Here is a 9,366-nt window from a genome sequence, read left to right on the forward strand (position 1 = left end):
AGAGTGTTTTCCAACTTGGTTCCATTCTGCCCGTCACTTTCAGGTACACCAATCAGATGTAGATTTGGTTTTTTCACATAATCCCATATTTCCTGGAGGCTTTGTTCATTTCTTTTTACTCTTTTTTCTCTAAACTTCTCTTCTCACTTCATTTCATTCATTTGATCTTCAATCACTGATACTATTTCTTCCAGTTGATTGAGATAGTTACTGAAGCTTGTGCATTTGTCACGTAGTTCTCGTGTCATGGTTTTCATCTCTATCAGGTCATTTATGGACTTCTCTGCATTAGTTATTCTAGTTATCCATTCGTCAAATCTTTTTTCAAGGTTTTTAGTTTCTTTGCGCTGGGTTCGTAGTTCCTCCTTTAGCTCTGAGAAGTTTGATCGACTGAAGCCTTCTTCTCTCAACTCATCAAAGTCATTCTCCGTCCAGTTTTGTCCTATTGCTGGACAGGAGCTGCATTCCTTTGGATGGCGAGAGGTGCTCTGATTTTTTGAATTTTCAGCTTTTCTGCACTGCTTTTTCCCCATCTTTGTGGTTTTAGCTACCTTTGGTCTTTGATGATGGTGACGTACCGATGGGGTTTTGGTGTGGATGTCCTTTCTGTTTGTTAGTTTTCCTTCTAACAGTCAGGACCCTCAGCTGCAGGTCTGTTGGAGTTTGCGTGAGGTACACTCCAGACCCTGTTTGCCTGGGTACCAGCAGCAGAGGCTGCAGAAGGGAGAATATTGCTGAACAGCAAGTGTTGCTGTCTGATTGCTCCTCTGGAAGCTTTGTCTCAGAGGTGTACCTGGAGGTGTAAGGTGTCAGTCTACCCCCAGTGGGGGATGTCTCCCAGTTAGGCTACTTGGGGGTCAGGGACCCACTTGAGCAGGCAGTCTGTCCTTTCTCAGATCTCAACCTCCATGCTAGGAGAGTCACTACTCTCTTCAAAGGTGTCAGACAGGGACATTTACATCTGCAGAGGTTTCTGCTGCTTTTTGTTTAGCTATACCCTGTCCCCAGAGGTGGAGTCTATAGAGGCAGGCAGGCCTAATTGAGCTGCAGTGGGCTCCACCCAGTTCGAGCTTCCCAGCGGCTTTGTTTACCTACTTAAGCCTCAGGAATGGCAGGCACCCCTCCCCTAGCCTCGCTGTCACCTTGCAGTTAGATCTCAGACTGCTGTGCTAGCAATGAGGGAGGATCTGTGGGCGTGGGACCCTCCGAGCCAGGTGCGGGATATAATCTCCTGGTATGCCATTTGCTAAGACCCTTGGTAAAGCTCAGCATTAGGGTGGGAGTGACCTGATTTTCCAGGTGTTGTGTGTCACAGTTTCCCCTGGCTGGGAAAAGGAATTCCCTTCCCCCTTGTGCTTCCCAAGTGAGGCGATGTCTCACCCTGCTTAGGCTCTCGCTCGTTGGGCTGCACCCACTGTCCTGCACCAACTGTCCGAAATGCCCCAGTGAGAAGAACCCAGTACCTCAGTTGGAAATGCAGAAATCACCCACCTTCTGTGTTGCTCATGCTGGGAGCTGGAGGCTGGAGCTGTTCCTATTCAGACATCTTGGTGCCCAATCGAGTAGGCCATTTTCTGGTGATTATATCTTGTTAATGTTGTTATACTGACTTTATAAGGTTAATGGGTCAGATTTAGATTTTGAATGGCTGGAGCTTATCTAACTTGGAGGCTGTCTTTAAAGAACATGAGTACATATTGCAAATTCAAAATTAGGTCCAGAACATTGAAAGGAGTCTGAGACCTAACAAAATTAGGTCCAGAACATTGGAAGGAGCCTGAGAGATTAAAGGTCCTGAAGCTTAAACTACTTTTTATTTACAGTCAGTCTACTTCTAGTTTCAATAAGAAACCAAATCAAGAAAACAAAAAAATGTAGGAGGGAAGGGGATGTAGATTATAGAGCAAGTAGAGTAGATCTCTTTTTTTTTTCAGTGTAATGAATAAGTAGATAATAACCAAAAGTATGTATATATAATTATCAAAGCACACAGATATGAACATATAAAACTGAATGATAAAGACGATAATCAGAAAAAATAAAAGCAGAAACAGTTAAACAGTATTTCTGCTGCAGGACTCACCTGGAGGTGCTGTAGTGGCAATGGGGAGATTTTATTTTTCACTTCATCCCATTCAGAACTGCTGTGGGAAAAACTCGCCTCCATCCTCTTAAGGGCCTGGTTGAGTTCCAGAATTAAACTGACAGAAGAGAGAGTAACATAAGTTTTGTCTGGCCTGGGCAACTTCATAAAGGAACAAAGACCCAAAGAAGCAGTTACAGTCAGTTACAAGATTGAACAAAGTATAGCAAACTGTGAACATGTGATAAACCAAAGCATCCTGGGCTAGGGTGGTTAATTGGGTAAAGTAGCCAGGATGGCAAGGGTTAGTTTAACAAAGCTTGTTTGTACAGAATTCCTTCAGCCTCATCTATCTTGTCCTTGATGATAAGAATGTTGCCTCTTCTCTAGTGTAGGGAGGACATTTTTCACATGGGAATCTCATCTTCTGCTTTTAAGTCTTGGGAGTCCAGACGGCAGTGGTTGAGATGTCTAGATGTTGGGTTCAAAGAATCTCCAACTGGAGTGGGACAGGCAGTGACAATCTTGCATGTTACCCTGGTTTCCCATTTGCATGTTGAACAGGTTGTTCACATATGAGCTGTTACAGTGACTTCGCTGAAGTCTGTATTAAAGTGTCCAGTTTCAGCTTACAGGAATTCCAGAAAAGGACATTTTTAATTTTTGGTGATTCCAAGTCAGAAGAGTGGGAGAAAATTGGAAATATTAGTTTGGATACTAATAGCCAGATGCTGGAGGAAACTAGAAGAATTTACAATCTAGTCACTATTATATAGGTAAAGAAAAACCTCAAAAACAATGAGTAGGTCTAATGTATCCATCTAATAATGGATACAGTATAGTTTTCTCCTGAAATATAATTTTTTCTCTTTAAAATTGAGACAGCCAGGTGGGAGGGGGGTCCCTGGCAAAATTCCAACTGGCCTGTGCACTGGGAATGTGCACTGGGGTGGAGCCACAGAAGTTCACATGGTTTGCAGCCCAGAGGAGCCTGGCCCCTCCTCTTCCTGTGTGGGACCTGGGATTCAAGGTGCAAGGTGGGAAGCACACTAGAGGAACTCTGGCCTTACAGAGAGTCCCTGTTCCCCCCTTTATTTCCTTTTCACCCAATAAAAACCCTGCACTGCGCACCCTTCAATTTGTCTGCAAGCTTATATTTTCGTGGTCATGTGATGAGAACCCCTGTCTTTAGCTGAACTAAGGAAAAGGCCTGCAACATGGTCACTGCATTTTTACCAAAGGTAATCAACATAAAACTGATTTGTTAGTCAAATAATGTAGTCTCATTAAACTTGGCCTGATTATTTACATAAGTGCAGCAAGAATAGTGATGGATTATTTAGGCTTTTTTAAAAGTCTACTTTGCTGGAATCTCAGATTGTACCTTTAAAAGCCTCTAAAGGTCAGGAAACCAAGCCAAGGATTTAGCATTAGACTTCATCTGGGATACCTATAGATTTGGTGAATTCCTCTCTTCTTGAAGTTCCCAAAATATCCTGAGGGTTTGGGGCCTGTTGGAAAGTGACATTGCTTACTCAGCTATAAAGCCAAGAGCCTTTTTTTTTTCTATAAAGAGGAATATGTTCGAATATATTTTGCTACATCAAAATAATAGCAAAAAATATAATATTGTGCAAAAGAAGTAGGAACACTTATTTTCATTGGCTTGGAAAGCTGTATATTATTGTATTAGCTTTTTATTCTTGTGTAACAAATTACCACAAATTTAGAAACATAAAATAATACCTAATCATTAGCCCACGTCTCTGTAGCTCAGACATCTGGCATGGCCTTTTTAAGCCAGGTACCAGACCAGCTTTTCCAAGAAAGCTTTATAAGCATTGGCTCCATAAAGTCAACCTTAGTTCCTTAACGTTATCTAGTCATATCTGGAAATGTGATACTCCAGTCAAAGCCTTAATTATATAACCAGTGTTTCCAATTATGTCCTGTTGTAAAGAGAACAGATTCTTATTGAACTCATGTAGGCAGTCATATTGCCATGAAAATAAGAATACTCACTGACAGTTTCTAAATTTGGGGGGGATCTGGTAGAAAAAAAGATAAGTATCTCCTTTATGTTTACTAAGGTACGCCTTACTAACTTGCTAAGCTATACATCGCTAAGAGAAAAAAACAGAAAACTTTTGTTAAATCTATAAAGCATTATGTTTTTTTTTTGTTTGTTTTGTTTTGTTTGTTTTTGTTTTTGTTTTTTGAGGCGGAGTCTCGCTCTGTCGCCTGGAGTGCAGTGGCCGGATCTCAGCTCACTGCAAGCTCCGCCTCCCGGGTTTACGCCATTCTCCTGCCTCAGCCTCCCGAGGAGCTGGCACTACAGGTGCCCGCCACCTCGCCCGGCTAGTTTTGTATTTTTTTTAGTAAAGACGGGGTTTCACCGTGTTAGCCAGGATGGTCTCGATCTCCTGACCTCGTGATCCGCCCGTCTCGGTCTCCCAAAGTGCTGGGATTACAGGCTTGAGCCACCGCGCCCGGCCAAAGCATAATGTTAAAGAATAATCAGTGTTCCAGACAAAAGTCATAAAAAATTATCTTCATCAGTTTGTTTAGCCCCATGTCATTAATTCTTATTCTGCTTGATTTTGTGATAGTACTTTCAAGAACCCATCAGTTTCTTCATTGGAGTTCTGGAAATTCTTACCCAGTCTGGCTATAGGGTCTTACAGTTACTAGAGAATCTGTGTTTTAGAGTACTTGCAGAGGCTTTTTCTATGACTCTGTTTGAAAAAGTAGCAACTTTAGACAGTAGCTGATTGTAAATTCCTTCAGAAAGAATCAGAATAAACAACAGCTGTCTGCAAATAAGGACAGCTCAAAATGGCCATAGTTAAGGATCTGATAAGAGTTCACTAAAATAGTGATTAAATTGACAAGGAATTTGGTTATATCTATGACATACAACATTTTAACATGCTAACTAGAATCATTACTGATAATGTTAGAACATATCACATTTTTAGTAATTTTATATAATTTTAGAACACTTATATTAATGATATACATTCATATAAATATAACAGGAAGGTTAAATATCGTTTTTGACTATGTTTTCTGTATACTTTAATATATCAAATAAGCTTAATTGGTTTAATATCTCTCTTTTTATAAGGAGAGAAAACAAATCTTTTGTAATCCTCCAGATACCCATCTGGAAAATTCTAAAGTCAGCTCAAGGTCAAATAGATTTAATTAAAAATTTGATTTTGGGAAGTTTTCGAAAATATCAAAAGTTAAAATTATTAATTAAAACACGATCATAGATCATGGAATAACACCAAAGCGACAAAAGATTTCAAAGGCAAATACAGAAAGTTACATCATGATTAAAAAAAAAAACGTTAGCTTTGTTAATATTGAGAACACTTAGTTTACTTAAGTAATCAAAGACAATAAAGACAATACGAAGGGCAGGAAATTTTTTAATTAAACACAAAATCTCTGTTTTCTAGGCAAATTACTTCAAGCATAAAGAAAAACACTTTGGCCAGGGGCGGTGGCTCACACCTGTAATCCCAGCACTTTGGGAGGCCAAGGTAGGTAGATCACATGAGGTTAGGAGTTCGAGACCACCCTGGCCAACATGGTGAAACTCCGTCTCTACTAAAAATACAAAAATTAACTGGGCAGGGTGGTGCACGCCTGTAATCCCAGCTACTCAAGAGGCTGAGGCAGGAGAATTGCTTGAACCCGGGAAGTGGAGGTTGCAGTGAGCAGAGATCACACCACTGCACTCCAGCCTGGGTGACAGAGTAAGACTATGTCTCAAAAAAAAAACCAAAAAAACAAAAAACAAAAGAAAAGAAAAGAAAACATTTCAATAAATCTCTTATCAAGAGCAGATCAGTGCTCAAAAAAATTTTGTCCTTTTAATTGAGAAGACAAAATTCTAGTTTTGCATCAGTTTGCTTATGATATTAAGGGTCATTTTTAAAACATTTATAATAAATTCATTCAGTTTAGTCAGTTTGACTAGATCCTCTCTTTAGCTCTCTCTCTCTCTCTAACATTTTATATCCATCCAGTTTTTATCCTTTATTTATTGATTCATCCTGAAGCAACCTTTTGAACCTCAAAACCAACAAAATTATTCTTTTCCTCAACGATAGCAGAAAACACAACTTTATTCCTTATAACATCTCACCTTCATCATAGCTTTTCATACTGAGGTATTTCCTTTATGATTTCTAGCAGTTTTTGTATCAGAATTCTTAACTCTTAGTGACTTTAATTTCTAGTAAAAACTAGAAAGCCAGGAAATAAGCAATTATAAACTTCTATGGATTTGTGAATATATTATTTCATGACTCCTAGAAATATATATGCTTCGTTGTTGAACAATTTTTCAGTGTGGCACAGGACATATTTATTAACAGATCCAAATATCTTTTGTTATTCTGTAATAGGAAGCCAAAAGAATAGAAGGTTAAACTTATATTCAGCAATTAATGTTTCAGTATTACATCTTATTTGGAAATGATCATGATATTCAACAAATGTCAATCATTTAATTTAACCAAGTATAATTTTAAGGTTTTAGCTTGCAAAAAAATATTTTGGAAACTAGTTTTAAGTACACATATTTTATAAAACATAATCATTGTTGAAAGGGTCATTTATAAACTTTTGCCCTGTTTACATTTATTAAGTCTACTTGGTTTTAACAATTATGTCTGAATTGTTAATGAAGACTTCATGAGACATTAAACAAAGCTAGTAATTATCTTATTTTCTTATAGACAAATCAGCCAAGTATCAAAAAAAAAAACAAAAAAAACCCCACAGAAACAAAGACAAAGGTACAACATATGGCTCTTTTCAATTTTTTAAATTGTCATGTTTTTCATATATCAAGCAACTTATTATTATTTTGTTCTTAGGTTGAATTTATAATTTTACACTCTTAAACATACACAAGCTTTTAGATTAGTAAGTCCAGGTAGAAGAAGTTGTGTGTGTGCACTGTATTTAATGTTGACAATGCAGCAAACGTGCCTGGTTTAATTAAATCAGCAAACTTTAAGTAGGTTTTTATTTACCAAAGATTATCTAAAACCACATGAACTTGAAAACACTTAGGTTAGTTTCTCTTTTCTGTGATAACAATTTATGTAAGTTTTTTTTTTCTTTTAAGCCAAATCTTCACATTTGTACCAACAGGACAGTTGTTTAGGATGAGGGTTCTCTTAAAAAAATACTTTTAGATACAAAAGTCCAAATCTTCAAAGGTATACCTACTTCAACTTTCACTCAAAACTGATCATCCTTTTATAGTTTAATCATGGATAAAAGAGGCATCCATAAAGAGGGGACAAAAATCCCACCCCCCAGATTCAAAGTTTCCTCCAAGGATACCTAAGTAAAGACCCTTATTGTTAACAGGGCAACAAAGGCTGAGACGATTATGACAAACTCTCCTGAGAGCTGGCGCAGTCATACAAAGAGACACTTCGTGTTTCAGAATCCTGGAGAGCTGGCTAACTGCTAGGCAGAAGCCCAACAGCTTGGGCCCCAGGCTGATAGAAACCAAAGAGCACATTTCCACTGATGACAAAGCCAAGCCCTTATGACTTCAAAGAAGATGCAGGAGAGTCTGATGCAGGACAGGTGAACCTCAAAATTGGGGATCAACCTGAGAGGGTTCTTGACTTCACCCAGGAAAGAATTCAAGGGTGAGCCAGTGGTGAGAGAAAGCAATGTTTATTGAACCAGAGCTGCTCCTGGCAGAGCAGGGCTAACCCATAAGCAGTGTGCCCAGAGTCAGCAATGTATAAGCTGTTGGCAGGTGTATTTAAACCCACTTTTAATTATATGCTAATTAAGAGGCGGATTATTCAGAACATTCTGGAAAAGGGGCAGAGAGCTTCCAGAACCATACACAGTAACTTGCGGGCCATTGCTATGGCCCGTTGCCATGGCATGTGTAAACTGTCATGGCACCCATGGGAATGTCTTTATGCTAATGAGTAGTGAGGGCAACTAGAGGTCACTTTCATGGCCATCTGCTTATTTTGGCTGGCGTCTTCACTGCCTTCTGTTTCAACCATATCCTTTCAACCAGATCAGCAGGGTCATGACCAGAAAACAAGCCCTGCCAGCCTCCTATCTCAAATCTAATTAATTATAATTTTCTTCCTTATGACAACCCACACAAAAGACATAGGTAAGAAAAACAAGGACTTCCTGGGAGGCTGTGGATCAATTACCAATGGACACCCAGAAGCAAATTTACAAGACTCACAATTCAAAGAACCAATTTTTAACAATTTTTTTCCCTGTCTGTTGAATTTGGGCAGGAAGGAACATGCAAAAATTTTTACTCTTCTTTCAACTGGACGCTACGGACAAAAATCCAGGAGAACTGACCTTGATAAGAATTCCTACTTTCTTCCATCATTTATTAGGCCCCTCAGAATCCCATCTGCAGGCTCCACAGTGAGTCGGAAGGTGCTCAGCCTTTTAGGACAGAAACTGTTGGGACAGAAGAATACTCCTTCACCCTTTTAGGGTCCCAGGTGGGTCCAAGAATTAAATTGACATAACATAGATTAACAGGAGCAAAGCACAATACAAGCTTTACTTAGCATAGAAGCCTCATAAGAAATAAAGACCCAAAGAAGCTGTCAGAGTCAGTTAATTCTATACCAGATTTGACAAAGAATTATGAACTGTAAACATGTGATCAGGCAAAAGGTCTTGGGCTAGGGTGGTTAACTGGATAGAGAAGTAGCCAGCATGACAAGAGTTAGTTGAACAAGGCTTGTTTGTACAGAATTCATTCCACTTCAACTTTCTTGTCCCTGATGATAAGAACCTTGTTTTTTCTCTAGTGTAGAGATGACATCTTTCACATGGGAATTTCATCTTCTGCTTTTAAGAAAATGAAGTTCAGACTGATCTCCTTGCACCTGCTGTTTTTCAAGTGCCTTTAACTGAAATAGTCAACCTACCAAAATAGCATATTTTGGTCCCTTCGGGAATGTTGATTTTGTTTATTTTCATGCATTGCTTTTATAATTATAAAAGCTCATTTTATAATTATATAAAAGGAGACCTAGGAACACCAGCCTTCTTCCCTCCACATACAGGAACTGCAGACACTGCAGATAAAACAGAGCCAGAATGTTTTGCTGCCAGCTGGAACTTTGACCCAAACCCCAGTGCGACAGTCTCCAGTGCTCACTCAACTGGAATGCATCAATGAAGGTCACTTTCTGTCCAGATCATGGAGTCTGCATGAAAAGAATCAATGCAATCATATATATATA

The 9,366-nt window shown here is 39.0% G+C and overlaps 1 long non-coding RNA gene and 1 pseudogene across 1 annotated transcript in view; one reads left to right on the top strand and one right to left on the bottom strand.

Moving 5' to 3' along the window:
* Positions 1 to 9,366, bottom strand: part of LOC108517887 (uncharacterized) — a 47,938-nt gene that overhangs the window by 15,033 nt on the left and 23,539 nt on the right. Inside the window, exons 3-4 of the long non-coding RNA XR_001882238.1 lie at positions 8,465 to 8,569; positions 2,084 to 2,201 (exon numbers count right to left, since the gene is read on the bottom strand). This is a non-coding gene — a long non-coding RNA (uncharacterized LOC108517887). The remainder of the gene's footprint in view (positions 1 to 2,083; positions 2,202 to 8,464; positions 8,570 to 9,366) is intronic.
* LOC108517886 (uncharacterized protein encoded by LINC01587-like) lies at positions 8,078 to 9,323 on the top strand (annotated as a pseudogene).

This window comes from Rhinopithecus bieti, unplaced genomic scaffold, assembly GCF_001698545.2.
Source record: "Rhinopithecus bieti isolate Rb0 unplaced genomic scaffold, ASM169854v2 scaffold_43115, whole genome shotgun sequence".
In the NCBI taxonomy this organism is placed as follows: Eukaryota; Metazoa; Chordata; class Mammalia; order Primates; family Cercopithecidae; genus Rhinopithecus; species Rhinopithecus bieti.